This window comes from Clupea harengus, chromosome 17, assembly GCF_900700415.2.
Source record: "Clupea harengus chromosome 17, Ch_v2.0.2, whole genome shotgun sequence".
Taxonomy (NCBI): Eukaryota; Metazoa; Chordata; class Actinopteri; order Clupeiformes; family Clupeidae; genus Clupea; species Clupea harengus.
The window spans coordinates 14,235,843-14,251,474 of NC_045168.1; the positions used below are offsets into that span (position 1 = coordinate 14,235,843).

A 15,632-nucleotide genomic window follows, 5' to 3' on the forward strand; every position below is an offset into this window, starting at 1 on the left:
TGACAGCTGATTTCACAAGCATTAACTTTAAACCAGAATATTATAACGTGCCGGCATAGTCGCCCCGTAATGCCGTGCAGCGGGCGCATACTGTTATACTTTATGTGATGCACTAGCGCTCAACGACGTTCCCTAGGCTATATGTTCCTTACCGTTCTAATTACATGTCGTTGTTCTGTGTTGGGACAGAGCTTATACAGGTGGGTGACGGTAGCACAGTCTGTTCGTGGGCATAAAGCCCGTGCCATTGTGACAGTGTGTTGTGTTTTAGTGTTTAATAAAAAGCCATAACAAATATACCAAGCTTCCGTGATTTGTTACAATATAATGGTCTTGCTTCTATAATGTATGAACACGTAGGTTACAGGGTGGGTGTGGCAGAGAGAGAGAGGGAGAGCGATGATGCACACGGATATATCAGATTTAGCGACCGGAGCAAAGTTATGTTGCTGTAACGTTGAACTCTTTGCAATCAATAAATACAGTACTTAATAGGCTAATTGATACAATATCTCCTTGTTTGAGTGTGGTTGTTTGAGTGCAATGGGAGTGTATGATCGTGTTTCTCAAACTTTTTCAGACCAAGGACCACTTAGCCAATAAAAAAAAATTTGCGGACCATTTAACTAAATATCCCCGGAACAACATGCCTCCTACCCAAGACCTGGCGCCAGACAATTGTTAGCGCACACATGATTTTCGCGGGCTCTCCTTTTGTACGTACCAGTAGGCTAGTTATAGATATGACAATGCGCAAGGCAAAGCATCTGGAACCCTGCTCCATGCGTGACTTGGTTATGTTACAAACTATAGTTCGCTCACAGCCTCATACTCCCATCACACACTCAGACAGACATCACAAAACACAACGATGCGCATACTGACCGCAGTATTTCACTACCAACAGTAGGCTAGCCCACTGGCATTAATACAGCCATCCTAGTAGTCAACTTTTCATAATTAAAAGCTGTCATTATCCAACGTCACACAACACAGAATATAGCCTAGTTATCATCTTGCTGTCTCAGCGGGAGAAAAACACAGTGTTTTGAATGCAACTCCGCGGCGAGATAATGCCCTATGAGGCTGAACCACTTTCTCCTTGTCTATGTTAGAGGCTTTCTCATTTAATTTTCTTTTCATAGTTCCTGTCTTAAGCCACCAATCCATGACCTTGTTAATAGATTAGGCAACTCTTTATTAGATTAGGCTACTACTGGCTGTGTTCTCTTCGTTCTGAGTTGTATGTTAGAAATGTCGCAATAATTTACTTGTGGCCGTCGCGGACCACACTTCATCATATTTGATAGAATGAAGAACAAATTAGTTGTGAATACTATCACCGAGTTTGAAAGGTATTTGGTCAGGTAACAGCCCTTTGACAGCTGATTTGCTTTCTGATTTGACAGTACTGCTGTGTGTTTTAAGCAAATAAAATGTGGACTGTTTACAAGCGGGCACCTGCTATCGTTGATTATACAGTAAATACGTTGTGAAATGAAACAAAAACACATCACAGTTAAAGATGTATTAGTATTGATTGATTCACATCGATATGAATGGATGACATGACTAACAAGTGGTGGGAAATTAATATGAAAGTATTTGTTCGGTGAATTAGCGCGCTCTGTCCAAACAGTCGCAGTCAACGTTTTTGTCAACACTGGCACCACATAAGTATCGTAATTTGAACGTCCTTATACGTTTTTAAGGAGGGGTTGTAAAGGTACTCATATCTTCGGACCTCTTCTGTTATGTTTGTTCATAGTCAACAAGAATAAGCTTGTGAGACAGTCTGCAGGATATTCATAAATAAACGTGTCATTAGTATGAACAGTTGAGACAACGTATCGTCTCTTTCGTCTTCCGGGTCACGACCTGGCAGGGAGGGAGGGAGGAGGGCGGCGGGATCTCAAGCATGCGCAAAGACGCAAAGTCCAGTTCCTTATCCAATTCACCGTTACATGCCGCAATAGTCGAACTATCAACTGGATCGGATCGAGTTATCCAGGGGTGTTAGTCTGACTATGTGCGGTCCGACTACGATCCGACTAAGGTGCTTACATGAAACGGATAATGCGATTTCAGTCCGACTAAGGCAGTTATTCGAATCCATGTAACCACGATGATGATGACCAAGATGACCAAGATGATAGTGGTAGCATTTGCTGAATTTAAGCACATTTTCCTACATATTGAGAAAATAATTCTCAAATCTTTTGGGTACATAGGCAAATGTACTTGTTTTAGTGTAGTTGTACTGATTTCAAGATAAATTGCCTAGCATATAGCCTCATTCCAAGATGATGGGGCTATCATTTGCTAAATATAAGCACATTTTTCTATATATTGAGAAAATAATTCTGACATTCTTTTGTATTCGGGCATATGTGCTTGTTTTTAGTGTAGTTGTACTGATCTCAAGATAAATTGCCTAGCATGTAGACTCATTCTAAAATGATGGTGCTAACATTTGCTGAATTTAAGCACATATTCCTACTTATTGAGAACATTATTCTTAAATCTTTTGGGTATATAGGCAAATGTACTTGTTTTTAGTGTAGTTGTACTGATTTCAAGATAAATGACCTAGCATATAGCTTCATTTCAAGATGATGGTGCTAGCATTTGCTGAATATAAGCATGTTTTCCTCATTCACTTTAACCTGCTAAAGGATGATAAAGTCTGTTCTTAAAGCAAAAGTTTGACTTAGTTTAATACTGTCTTTGCACTGTATAGTATTTTGTCTACAGGAATACATAATTGCTGTGCTGTGCTGTAAAAAATGTTTTATAGATCAGAAGGACAAGATGCTTGAAATAAGAAATTCTGACTTTGACAAAGCAGTTTTGTACTTATAATGCCTTATAATTATGACAATTCTAGTTTCAAGCATTAACGTGCTCAGAACCAGTAATAAAATCTCAGTAACAAGTAATAAAACCTTATTAAGATAATTAAGGACTGAAACACTTGAAGCAAGTGAAATGCTCTAACATAAAAAATGCCTGGTAAGAAGAAATATCTTGTCAGACAAAAACAAGCATATATTGCCTTGATTGAAGATATTTCATCTTACTAAGATTTCACTTTTTGCAGTGTGCTGACAAAGTGTTTTGACGTCAGAGAACGCTAACTTCGTTCTATATAAACCTTGTGTGATGTGTTTTATTTAGCTTCTCTCTTGTTTGCTGCAGTCTGGAAGTGAGCCCGGGCTCTCTCTCTCTCTGAGAGTGGGCCCGTGCCTCTCTCTGGTCTTCCAGGACATGGGTGCAATGTGTGTTGCTGAATAAATATACTTATATGCAACTCCAGAGTCCTGAGTGAACTTGAGTGAATTTTCACCTAACACTACTGTCAGTAGCAACATTCCAATGCATGGGTCATCTAAAAATCAATGAAGTATTTGGGAAACAAGGAATAAGCCCCCTTTCTTGCAGACATGTCAACTTCCAAAACACCCTGTAACTCCAAATGCAGCCTCTAGATTCCTTCAAAGGTTTCCCCCAATACACATGCGGACCCTGTTTGCCCCTAAACTGGTGGAGAGTTGAAATATATATCCACACTGTCTGAATGGTAATGTGTACACCACGTCAAGTCTTAACAGCAACACTATGCAGGTTTATATGTTTTTGTAGACAACTAGTTTTTATAACATCTTAAAATTCATTTTGATTTATACACAGCCAAATGAAAGGGAGGGAAACCAAGAATGTTCCAAATATATTTTTGTGCTCCAGATCAGAAAACCTTGAGAAATGTTAGAACAGGGTTTACAGCACAATGCCACCATATAGATCACCAAATTACACCAGTCAGCAAGGTAGCTCATTGTGCCGTTATTGGTCTTTGTGTAACGGGTGTATAGGCGAGATATTGTACCACCAGGGGGCGCTAATGTAGCAGAATACGCCAGCCCTCAAAGGGGCAATGATTAATAACAACAGAATCAAGAGAGTACAGCCAATGTTGTCGTATATTCTATTTAATCATATTATATCATAAAAGGCAGGGTAAAGAGCCAAAATGATGAGTTGGGCACTCCACCTATCCCTAAATAAATGAATTGATAAATAGTAAGCAGCAATAAATAGGCAACAGCATATTTACATACAAGTCAACAGCATAGATAATCAGACAACAGCATATAGTCAATAGCATAGATAATCAGTGGCGACAAATATGACTGGCAAGCAATGGTAAAGTACAGACAGCAGATCAATTAAGATGGACACCAGGGTGAACACGGACTACAATCGCAGGATCAATTAGAGGCACCAAGCCTAAAAATGACATACACCATCTCCGTAGGCTACAGAGCCTACAGGGCGAGGAATCACAGGTATGGGCGTGTCTGGTGGAGAAACTCCCTATACTAGCAGTCTTCCTTTGGGGAGTGTGGGGGCGGGTCCTCAGCATTTGTTTAACCACGGTAGTAGTTGAAAACACTGTGCGCTTTCAGTAATGAGCTCTAGGGCATGATGATGTTGGCCCCAAAGCCAATAAAAAAATAACAGAATGAAATAGTTCAAGACGTTTAGTACACGTTGTTTACAGTGTTGGTGTTGCTACATAGCTAGCCGCTGTTAGTCATCACATTTAGTCACTTCTAATAGCAAGGCAGTATAATGAATCAGGTTGAGTTACAATTATACCTCGCCATTAGAGCAACAATTCGATATTAACTGATTGGGACCACACCAGCCAGAGGATTTCAACATCATTCAGTCAGGAAAGGACAAAAAACCCTCCTTCAACGTAGTGGATCAAGATAAAAACAAGGCAATGTTAGCGTCACTGCCAAAAACCATAATCGCTACGTCAGTGACCACTGCTGAGTCGGAGAGACACTTTTCAACACTGAATAGGAGTGAGACATTTACACACAATACCACGGGGCAACAGAGGTCAAGTGCACTTGCTATGCTATCCATCAAAAACGTATTCATGGATTGGTGGACTTTGACTGAAAAGTATGCCCAGATGAGATAGCCTCATGCATCTTTCCTTCTCAAGCACTGAACGGCACATCACTTGGTGAGTCTATTTGCATGATTAAGAGGTGGGGTATTACGAACGAAGGTTAGGACCGGTAAGGAGTCAATCCGTCAATTACTGGATCAATTACCGAGAACATGAGAACAGAAATCAGTATTCTTTTGAGTCCACCAAACCATTCCCTAATGCTGTTTTTGTGGAGGAAGTTTAAATTGACTCCAATGACCACATATAGTACATAATTAAGTATACAGCTTCTAATAAAACCCCTCCCATTCTCATGAATGATATCCCTATGGATGACTTTGAGGAATGTAAGTATAGTTTTCTGTAAGCCCAATGGTGAAAATAAAAGATTACAGATGGGGTCAAAGATTGCCAGTGGAGAATCTGGTCCTAATGACATCACATATTATTTCACTTAATTTAAAGATGTTTTAGTATTCACCACCCAAACACCCAACTAAACTCTTTGGATAGTCTGGGGAGCTCTCTATGTCCATTAAGACATTTAGGGCCTCATTTACTAACAGGATTGCGCCCGTTTCAGGCGTAAAATAGCGGGTAAAAACCTAAAACTGTATTTACAAAGGTGGCGCACTTTAGATTACCGCTGCTGGGAGGGCATAAGGGAAAGTGGGTGTTCGTCGCAAAGAGATGGGAGGAGATGCGTAAAGTGCGCCTAATTATGTATTAGTAACGAAACAAGAGGTGTTTTAGCATGACATATCAGCTGCTAAATGAAAACTATGTGCCTGCGAGAAATTTGAAAAATACGAACATCAGAAATGTTCATTGTATGGTTTACTTTAAACCGTATTTTCACCCATAGTTCAAGCAAACCGAACGTCTGAAAATTTCAGTTTCCCCTGCCCTGTCCACGCTACAACTCCAGTTTTCAAATGTATCTGCCTAGGGCAGCATTTTTGAAAATCATGGTTTTCAGTGTTGGAAATTGCACCGTTTTAAAGTAAGGGTGTCGTGTATTCCTACCAGACTATTTAACAGGATGCTATGGAGCAGTTAACCTGGCTAATAACTATCCTGGCTATCTCTAGCTTAGGGAACCATATTAACAGTTTGCAGTTGCCTGTGTGTGATTAACTCATGTTAATATGTGTGAATATGAACTTTTGAACATAAACTCGTTAATATGAAGCTGCACAGGTACCCTGAGGGGTAACCATAGCAACCCAGAAACTCAATGTTCGCTGAAAAGTTTCATTTCCCAAAATCAGCTCACCAATAAAAGACAGTCTTAAATTCAAAGTGATCACAACTTTTAACGGAGAAATATGTATGAGTTTCTATATTTACCTGGGTTAGTTTGCTGTAACCTCGTGAACCAAAAGCTCTAATTCTAATTTTAGCTCATCATCCATGGTGGTACAATCAGGCTCTTTCTTCCCTATTTTAGCGGAGCGCTAAATAACACTAATGGGCGGTGTTAGGCGCAGATGACGTGACAAGGGTTCTTGTTTGATAAATAGGATGCAAAATACCGTGCGCTATATGCGGTTTGGCAAAGGCGCTGATTGCGCTGCGGTCGCAATGTTAGTAAATGAGGCCCTTAGTGTTATATGTGAACTGTATATGGGACCTGCATTCCTGATCTTGTATTTCAGGATGTGGTAGGGTTCCTGATCGAATCTCACACGGAAACAATTTCACCGGGGTAAATGCAGTTTCTCTTCCGCAGGCTGTGCATAACAACATTTTTTCTTATAAATTCTTTCACTTCTTTGTCAGACATTTCGTGCAAACACTGAACTATCTGGAACTGAGTTCCTTGGTGCAATGACACGTAAATAAGGTGAACATGAACTCTTTAATCAGGAAGTGTGCATTGGATTTTAATTAAAATGTTGTCTTACTCAACCAGATCACTTAGCAGTCAATAAGGCAGTAGCTTTTTTTTAAACCATTTAAAAAGCGTCTCATCACACTTAATTTACCTCAGTTGTGATAAATATATAGCATATAAATCCTCCCCCGTTTGTGCATTTTAACTGAGTACTGTCAGGCTTTTCTCAGGGATTGAACCCGAGATGCTGGATGTGGGGAACCAGCGCTTAGCCCAGTGTGCCAATGAGAGGACCCAGTTGCAGGATGTTGAAAAGGATGGTTTATTGCAAAACAGTGGTAATCCAAAACACAGGAAAGCAGTGGAAAATCCAAAAACACAGAAGATACGAAACGAGGGCAAAAGGCCATAAACTAAAGCAGCTACTAAAAGTGTAGCTATGAGTGGAACTACGCCCTAGCAGCGAGAGGCGATGCTTGAGAGCAACGCAACAAAAAGCAGTACGAGAACTGCACAGTGAACAAACCTTAAACTCGCGCTAGGCATAGCAAGGAAAACACTAACGACCCGATGAGGGCCACAGAGATTAGCCAGGTATTTATACCCTGGCTAATAGAGAGAAGTGACAATCACAAAAAACGCCAGACAGGTGAGAGCACACAATGGGGAACAGGTGAGAACACAAATCACAATGGGGAACAGGTGAGGGCACACAAAGACAACAAAGGCACATGTGGACACAAATGAGTTCATGATGTCCTTTGGCCACCAGAGGCCGCCAATGTGCCAAACGGTTGCCCGAAGTCGTGACAAGTACCAAACATGGCCAACAAAACACAGCTCAAAAAAGCAAAAAGAAAGACCTTATTTTATGACACTAAAAATGACTGAACTGAACCTAGTTTTCTGACATAGTGACACATTTTGTTACTGTATATTTCCCTCATGCTGACCTGGCACCATAGGCGGAGATCCGGGGGGGGGGGGACGTGTCCTCTACACGGACATGTCCTCTTTTTGAGACCTAAAAAAAATGCGTCCGTCAGGGATTCCAAAATCGGCCGAGTCATTACGTCCCTGCATGTGAAAAAGATGGCAAAACTTCATTGCAGGGGTAGGGGGCGGGGTCATCTGCAATTTTCCTGTGCCCCCCCCCCCCCAGGAATTACTCTCTGAAATTGTACCGTGTATCGTCGTCGTCGTCGTCGTCCCCCCCCCCCCCCCCCAACAACGAAATGGGATCTCCGCCCCTGCCTGGCACATCCACTCTGGCTCACTGACACATGTCCTGCATTTGGATATATTGAATCTAGCCTTACCATCAAGGTTCGAAACACAAGTACATATAGAGTGTCAATGAAACTGATATATGCTTGACAAACAATGATAAATGGTTTAATGACTTACACAGTGACTAGATGTTTAGATCTTTTGGGAGATATGACCATTCAATAGAGAAGCTGCATATGCATAATACATTTTGATCAGCATGACATATGCAATTGATAATGTAGGTAACTGCAAACAATAATACCAACTCATCTGCATGAATTCACGATAGCATTTGTAATTTGTTCAAAATAATGAGAAAAGTGACTAGCTGATGTGGAGGTTGAACAGGTAGGTTTAAGAATTTAAATTCTGATCTGAGAATTGTACCAAAGCGACTGAATAAAACTGCAATACGCCCTTGTCAGCAAATGAATAGCCGTTGAGACTAACTCCGAGTTCCAGACGGTCCAAATTGAACTCCACCAAGTGCCAATCGAGCATCACAGTGCAGGTACGTGCAGTGAAAAAAAACGCATTTGACTAAGGACAAATGCATTTGTCAGATGGCTCTATGACATTGATGAAAAAACACAGGTAACAGGAAAACTGTAAATAAGTATCAAAGTTCCTCAAGTTTGACATCTGTTGAGCGCGGAGTAGGCTACGTGGAGAGGACGCGTTGGTATTGCAATTACACCATCCACCGAGACACGATGAATAAGAGGTGGAAAATGACTAATATAAGTCAAAGCATTTTGTTAACCATTTATAGTCAAATCATATTTTACAAAAGTATTGTACAGGCAGCTGTGTTGCATGTCGGATTTTCCAGGTGGAGCGTAACGCATTTTCCTCTGCTTTATGAGAGTGCAAGAGGCTGCGGATATAAGGGGATTCTGCACAGCAGTTCAGCACCTGTGTCCACAGTACCCTCGACTCGTGTTGCACGTCTCTGCTGAGGTGAAAAGCAGTGAGCGGTGGCATGTCAGTGATATTGCAGATGAAATGACATTCTGCCCAGTGACCAGAGATGGAAGTCAGTTAAATAAACCCTCTGGGGTCCTGGGTCTGTCAAGGCACTTTTGAGCGCTTCTGTATTGCTATGGCATTTTTATTTTTATTTTTATTACGGACGTGTGAGAATGACTAATCTAAAGAAGAGCGACACACATAGACACGCACGCTCTCTTTTTCTCTCTCTGACTGTGTGTGTGTGTGTGGGTGTGTGTGTGTGTTTGTTTGCGTGGGAGAGAAAGAGAGGGAGGGAGAGCATCGAACTCCTGCCTCTCACATTAATTTGCGCTGTTGCGATCATGTGGCCAAACACCTTCAGCGTGCGAGACATAATATCCAGCTGGACCCTATATAAACCACCCTCACCGATCTATTTACGGAGACTGTCAGTGCGTTCTCAAGGCTGAAGCAATTCAGGAGATTACAACTTAAAACACTCTCTCTCAATTGGTAACAATGTCTGACGAATGGGGATACTCAGCAGACAACGGTGAGACGCGGTGTGGCTACACTGGCACTTAAGGGTATCTCACGTGTAACCTACAGCTTATGTTAGAATAAATGGAAAACCTATGGTCATAACTAAATAAATCATTCTGGTATGGTTTTCCAGTTGTCTGCAGTCCTACGTGTTATTTTGACATCGTAAGAAGACCTGTGACATCGCATCGCCATATTCTATTTAAAATGTCCTCTATTTGGTCTATATATCTTTTTAAATAGTAGGCTATATAGACAATCAATTGGCAACACAGAATAGATGTCACTGTCTCTTGCTCCAATTAATCCCGTTTCCTATTGCAGGACCCGACAAATGGGGTAAAAAATACCCGAACGCAAATGGAAAACGTCCGTCTCCCATTCATATTATACCTGGGGATGCTAAGTTCGACTCAAAACTCACACTGAAGACGCTCACACTGAAGTACGATCCCTCCACCTCCATTCACATCCTCAACGATGGCCATTCTGTTCAAGTCACCTTCGCCGACGACACAGACGACAGCTCAAGTTTGTGATACATCTTTCTATTTCCTTCCTTTTTACACCCGTAATGCACCATGGCAACAGCTGTCCACAGATATGTAAGGTTGTTCAAAAAAGAATAATTGTATTCAAATCTATTATTCAATTGCCATTTATTCATTTGGCATGCAATGTTACCCCAAAGGGTCTGACAAGCGAGTGCAGCTTAATTGAACGGACATATCAAGGAGAAAACGTCGAAAAAGCCGAGCTACGTCTAAATTTCACCAGATTTAAGCACCAGATAGCTGTAAGGAGTCGAACGAATTGTAATTAGCAAATATTTTAGAAGAAGCTAATGTCTTCGCCAATAGCTCGATCCACAAACAAAAGTGATTGTTAAAAGGATTTAATCTGAACTGCCGACAAACACTGACCTGCAAGCTTGTACTGTGACTGCGTAAAACTCGAAGGTCAGGTTTTGGGCATGTGGGTTGAGGGCATGAGTTAAACAATCATTTAACAACAACACTTCACTACTTTGTTTAATAATCAAAAAGAAACACAGTAGTCATTAACACAATGTTGAAAACATTGGTTCTGTTCTATGGATTATCTCAAAATTACAAATGTACAGTTTATACTAGTTTATTATTGAGTAAAGCAATGTTGCTGCCTTCCCCAAACACACAAACACACAAACACACACACACAAATGTATATGTAGAGAGAGCTGGCCATATAATATGTCTTTGTTTATTCAAGAGAAGTAAAAATGCTTATATAAACACTGATTTGTATATCATATCAGTAGGAAATGATATGAAAACATATCATACTACGTTGCAGTTAAAATTCTTTGTAATGATTAAGGAGGCATATGCAATGTTCACTCCTGCACTTTATCTCGCTGACCCTCATGCGGTTAGTTATTGCGTAACAGGGGCTGTGTACACCTCGAACGTAAAGAAGCAAGGGGCTGGGTGGGGGGAGTGAGGGTGCTTGTGTGTCTGCATGCGTATGAGTGTGGGAGCAGTCGTACGAGAAATTCAGCAGAACACTGTTACACACATAATCTCCGCTCTTGCCTAATGCTGTGTCAGGCCTTGGGGTTGAATACTTTTTCTGGTGTAGCAAGACTAGGTGAAAAAGCAATTTGACCTCCTCTCCACTTACTAACCCCCCCCAAAAAACCTCATTTGGCATAAGTAGTGCTAATAGGACCAAAAGGCTAAAAATATAAAAGAGCATATGAGAGAGATTTCGTTGTGTTTAATTGTGCAACTGTTACATCAGAGCATGCTCCTGTGTCCCTATGCATGTTTATCTGAATCTGCGTGAGTGTGTGTGTGTGTGTGTGTGTGTGTGTGTGTGTGTGTGTGTCTGTGTGTGTGTGTGTGTGTGTGTGTTTGTGTGTGTGTGTGTGTGTGTGTTTGAGTGAGTGTGTGGTTGTGTGTGTGTGCATGCATGTGTATGTGTGTGGTATTTGAGAACTGGAACAAAAGGCCTTAAGTCAGAGGGGTTCTGAGTGGCGTAATTGATGTGTGTGTGTGTGTGTGTGTGTGTGTGTGTGTGTGTGTGTGTGTGTGTGTGTCACTGATGTGTGCTCTGCTGTTTTTCTCTCTCCCTCACTCCATGGACAGCTCTGACCGGGGGCCCAATCTCTGGCACCTACAGGCTGAATCAGTTCCACTTCCACTGGGGGGCCAGCGATGGCGAGGGCTCCGAGCACACTGTGCCTGAAAAAAAAGTACTCAGCTGAGGTACGGCACAAATACTTCTGAAATCTCGAATACTTCATTTCTGAATTAGCATGGTCTTCCCCTTAACACATTTCTAAGCGTTATGGTAATTCCACTTACAGACTTGTAAATGTTACATTTGTCTTTGCTCACTGTTTAAAACAAATACCAATATTCATCTTTGCTATGCCTGTTGTGTGCTGTATTGTGGTTTATCCCTACACACTGTCTCTAGTTTTATTTTTTGTGGTAGTTAAATCTGGCTATTGGCAAATATGTATTCAAAGACGTGAGAGGTGCTGTGCATGAACTTGTTGCCCTCTGCTCTGGCCTCAGCTGCATCTGGTGCACTGGAACACCAAATATCCCAGCTTTGGAGACGCTGTCAAGCATGATGACGGGCTCGCTGTGGTTGGAGTTTTCCTGGAGGTTGGTGCCAGTGAAACCTTCCCCATTCATTCCACATTTGCACTGCAGCACCACTTGCCCATTGTGTTCTGTGTTCTGTGTTCTTTGGATTCTTTTTTGTTCAGATTGGTGCAGACAATCCTCAGCTCCAGAAGCTTCTTGATGCTTTTGATGGCATCAAAGCCAAGGTAAGACTGACTATGACTGCCTTGTTCACAGAACAGTGATTCTAAAGCTAATATGAGTTATTTCCCGCCAGAGTTGGATAGTAACGCGTATACTTTTCACTCTTACTTACATTTACGATTAAGAAAACATTACATTGAGCACTTTCCAGATGTATAGGAACGACGTATGGGAATGATGTATGGGAATGACGTATAGGAATGGCGTATGGGAATGACGTATAGGAATGGCGTATGGGAATGACGTATAGGAATGGCGTATGGGAATGGGTAAAGCTGCACAGTTGTTTTATTGCTGTTGTATTTGGAAGCCTTATATAACATTATGTTAAGAGCTAGTTAGTCACGAGAGTGAAGCCTTATAAAACATTATGTTAAGAGCTAGCTAGTCGCCAGAGTGAAGCCTTATAAAACATTATGTTAAGAGCTAGCTAGTCACCAGAGGGAAATAATGAGCAAGGGGCTGAGGGGAAGTGGGAGTATTGAGGCTGAATAGAGACTTAAGCTCATGGGGGTGGGGGTGGCACCCATTTCATGATGTAGAGAAGTCCCAAAAGGTCGACTCTATGTCAGCATTGGTTTTGCAAGGTTCAGGATGATTTTAAACTGAAGATGAATTTTTGAGCCACTTTCAACCCATACAATGCAGATTTATTCTAGAAATTCTCAATATTTGTCAATATTAACACCAGCGTTGATGTGTTTCATCACTGTACGGACATATAATTTAGTTTACAGCTCAAAAAACACATTTAAGTCTGCAGTACATCTTTAAGTTACTGTTAAAGCATTAAAGTACAGTCCGCTGTTTATTCAAACTTAATGATGGCATTAGAATAATGTTATTAAAGTTAACATTACTCATTGAACCACGTTCTTGGTAGGGCCTATGGGAGAGTGCATTTGGAAAACAGAGACAGATTGAACACCAAATAACTTAAGCCCAACATATGGTCGTCCGTTTATGGAGACACGGAGAGCGCTCTCCGTCGTGGCAAACCCTCTCCGAGCACCTCTCCGTGGCCTGACCTGCACCTCCCAAATTTGTTAATTATCCATCTCCGTCAATACATCGCTGTTTACCTTGTGGGTAGTAGCATGCCAACATTAGATAGCTGTCTCAGACACCTCACAAATCCCCTCAGACGTATTTTTCAGAAACAATAACAGGGTTTTTACATTACACAGTGTCTATATATCTCGGTAACTTTAAAAAAATCTAAGCCAAAAAAAAGCAACAACAACTTACGACCATCTAAGAAGTTTGGTCCGCCATCTTTTTTTCATAAATTGCTTTGCAACACCCACAACTGTCGGAGAACCATAAATTAAAAAGAGTCCGTCGAAGCAACTGCCTGACCACGGAGTAACGGAGTATATTTCGACCTTTAATTGTCAGGTTTTAATGGCACACACGACACACACGTGCATATATATGGAGGCGACACAGGACACACACACACGCACACATGCACACGCAGGCCTGAGGTCGCGGTGAATTTATTCTCTGCCTTTTAACCATCCTGGACCGTCCTTCCTCCAGGACCTCCCAGGAGCAGTGGGCAGCTTGTAAGCTCCCAGGGACCAAGTGAACCGTCTGTCTTGGTCAGGGAGTCGGAGTGTTCTGTTCTTTTTGCATGTTTTTTCTGTTGGGATTCTTAGTTATTCTTATTCTTAGTCTTGTGGTTACAACCCCACATTTGAATATAAAACATATGCCTAATAGGTGTTATAAATACCATTTGAAGTTACTTGCTATTTGAGTGGCCATTTATGAGACACATTTTTACTCTTACCCAGGTCATTATTTTGGTACTTTTACTTGGGTACAACTTTTGCTTACTCCCCCTACCTCTGGTCCCTACATCTACAGTACATGGATCTTACCTCTGTTTCCTCTGTCTATTCCCGCAGGGCACCAAGACTTCCTTCCCGAACTTTGACCCGTCCACACTCCTTCCAAGGTCTCGGGACTATTGGACATATGATGGCTCCCTAACCACACCTCCTTATTTTGAGAGCGTCACCTGGATTGTCTGCAAGGAGTCAATCAGTGTCAGCCCTGCTCAGGTACAGTGAAATCTGTGGAGAGTTCTTCATATTCATTCCTACACACTGCCACAATTCACTTTCTAACCTTTTTTGTGTGCAAATTCTTGCATAAATAATTAGTTCAGGTTTCAATTATGTGGTTTGTGGTTTCTGTTTGAAAAAAAGAACCATGAAAATATTTTCTGTCCAGAAAAGTATTCCTAAACTTACTCCTACAAAATCCTACGAGCATGAATATGTATATGTTTGGATTGGAAAAGTAGTCTGGCTGATAGTGTATTCATCTGAGTTCTGTCCCTGCAGCCCGACACTACAGATACAACACTGGGGTAGATAGGCTTTCTCTCTCTCTCTCTCTCTCTCTCTCTCTCTCTCTCTCTCTCTGTCTGTCTGCAGCTCACTAACTCACTTCCTCTCTCTCCCTCTCTCGCCCCTCTCTACCCTCACCCCACCTCTCTGACCCTCTCTGACACGGGAAGGACACAGAGTCTGTCTTTCTTTCTGTCCTCTATTTTGTAGTTTTGCCCATCTGAGGTCAGCTAATGCCATATACTTAGAAACTGATTCAGCAGGCAGCCAGGCTGATGTCCCTCCTGGGCGGTGTTGTGCATCTTGACAGAAGGAACAAGCAGATGAGTGAAAGGAATAGACAGGTGATGAACCGTTTTAACCTTCTCTGTCTTTTTCCCCCATTCCCTTTTACCTCCGCCTCCTCTTCCTCTTCTCTTCGTCTTTCTCTCTCTGGACAGATGGGGAAATTCCGAAGCCTGCTAATTTCTGGGGATGGGGAGAACCCCCCTCGCTACATGAAGGACAACCACCGCCCCCCGCAGCCACTGAAGGGTCGCGAGGTCCGCGCATTCAAGTATCCCCTTTGAGCAAAACAGGCTATGAAAAAATGTCTTTGCTGTTTATCCTCTTGGTCTTTCACTCAAAAGTATTCACAGAAATCTTACCTTTTCATTGAATTAAAATTATTGAAAGAAAAAAAATATGCTGACATTAAATAAACATTTTTTCTCCAAAACATGTGTGCCACAATTATTGGCACCCCTAGAAAATCTTATAATTAAAATCTAACTGAAGTATATTTCCAGTCACGTTTTAAATTTTTAAGTTCACCTGTTTGATTAGGAACTCTTAAGTGGTCAACCATGTCTTCCTGTTTCAATGGGCTATAAATATGA

The 15,632-nt window shown here is 41.6% G+C and overlaps 1 pseudogene; it reads left to right on the plus strand.

Moving 5' to 3' along the window:
• Positions 1-9,138: 9,138 nt before the first annotated feature.
• LOC105910882 lies at positions 9,139-15,386 on the plus strand (annotated as a pseudogene).
• The last annotated feature ends 246 nt before the right edge of the window (positions 15,387-15,632 follow it).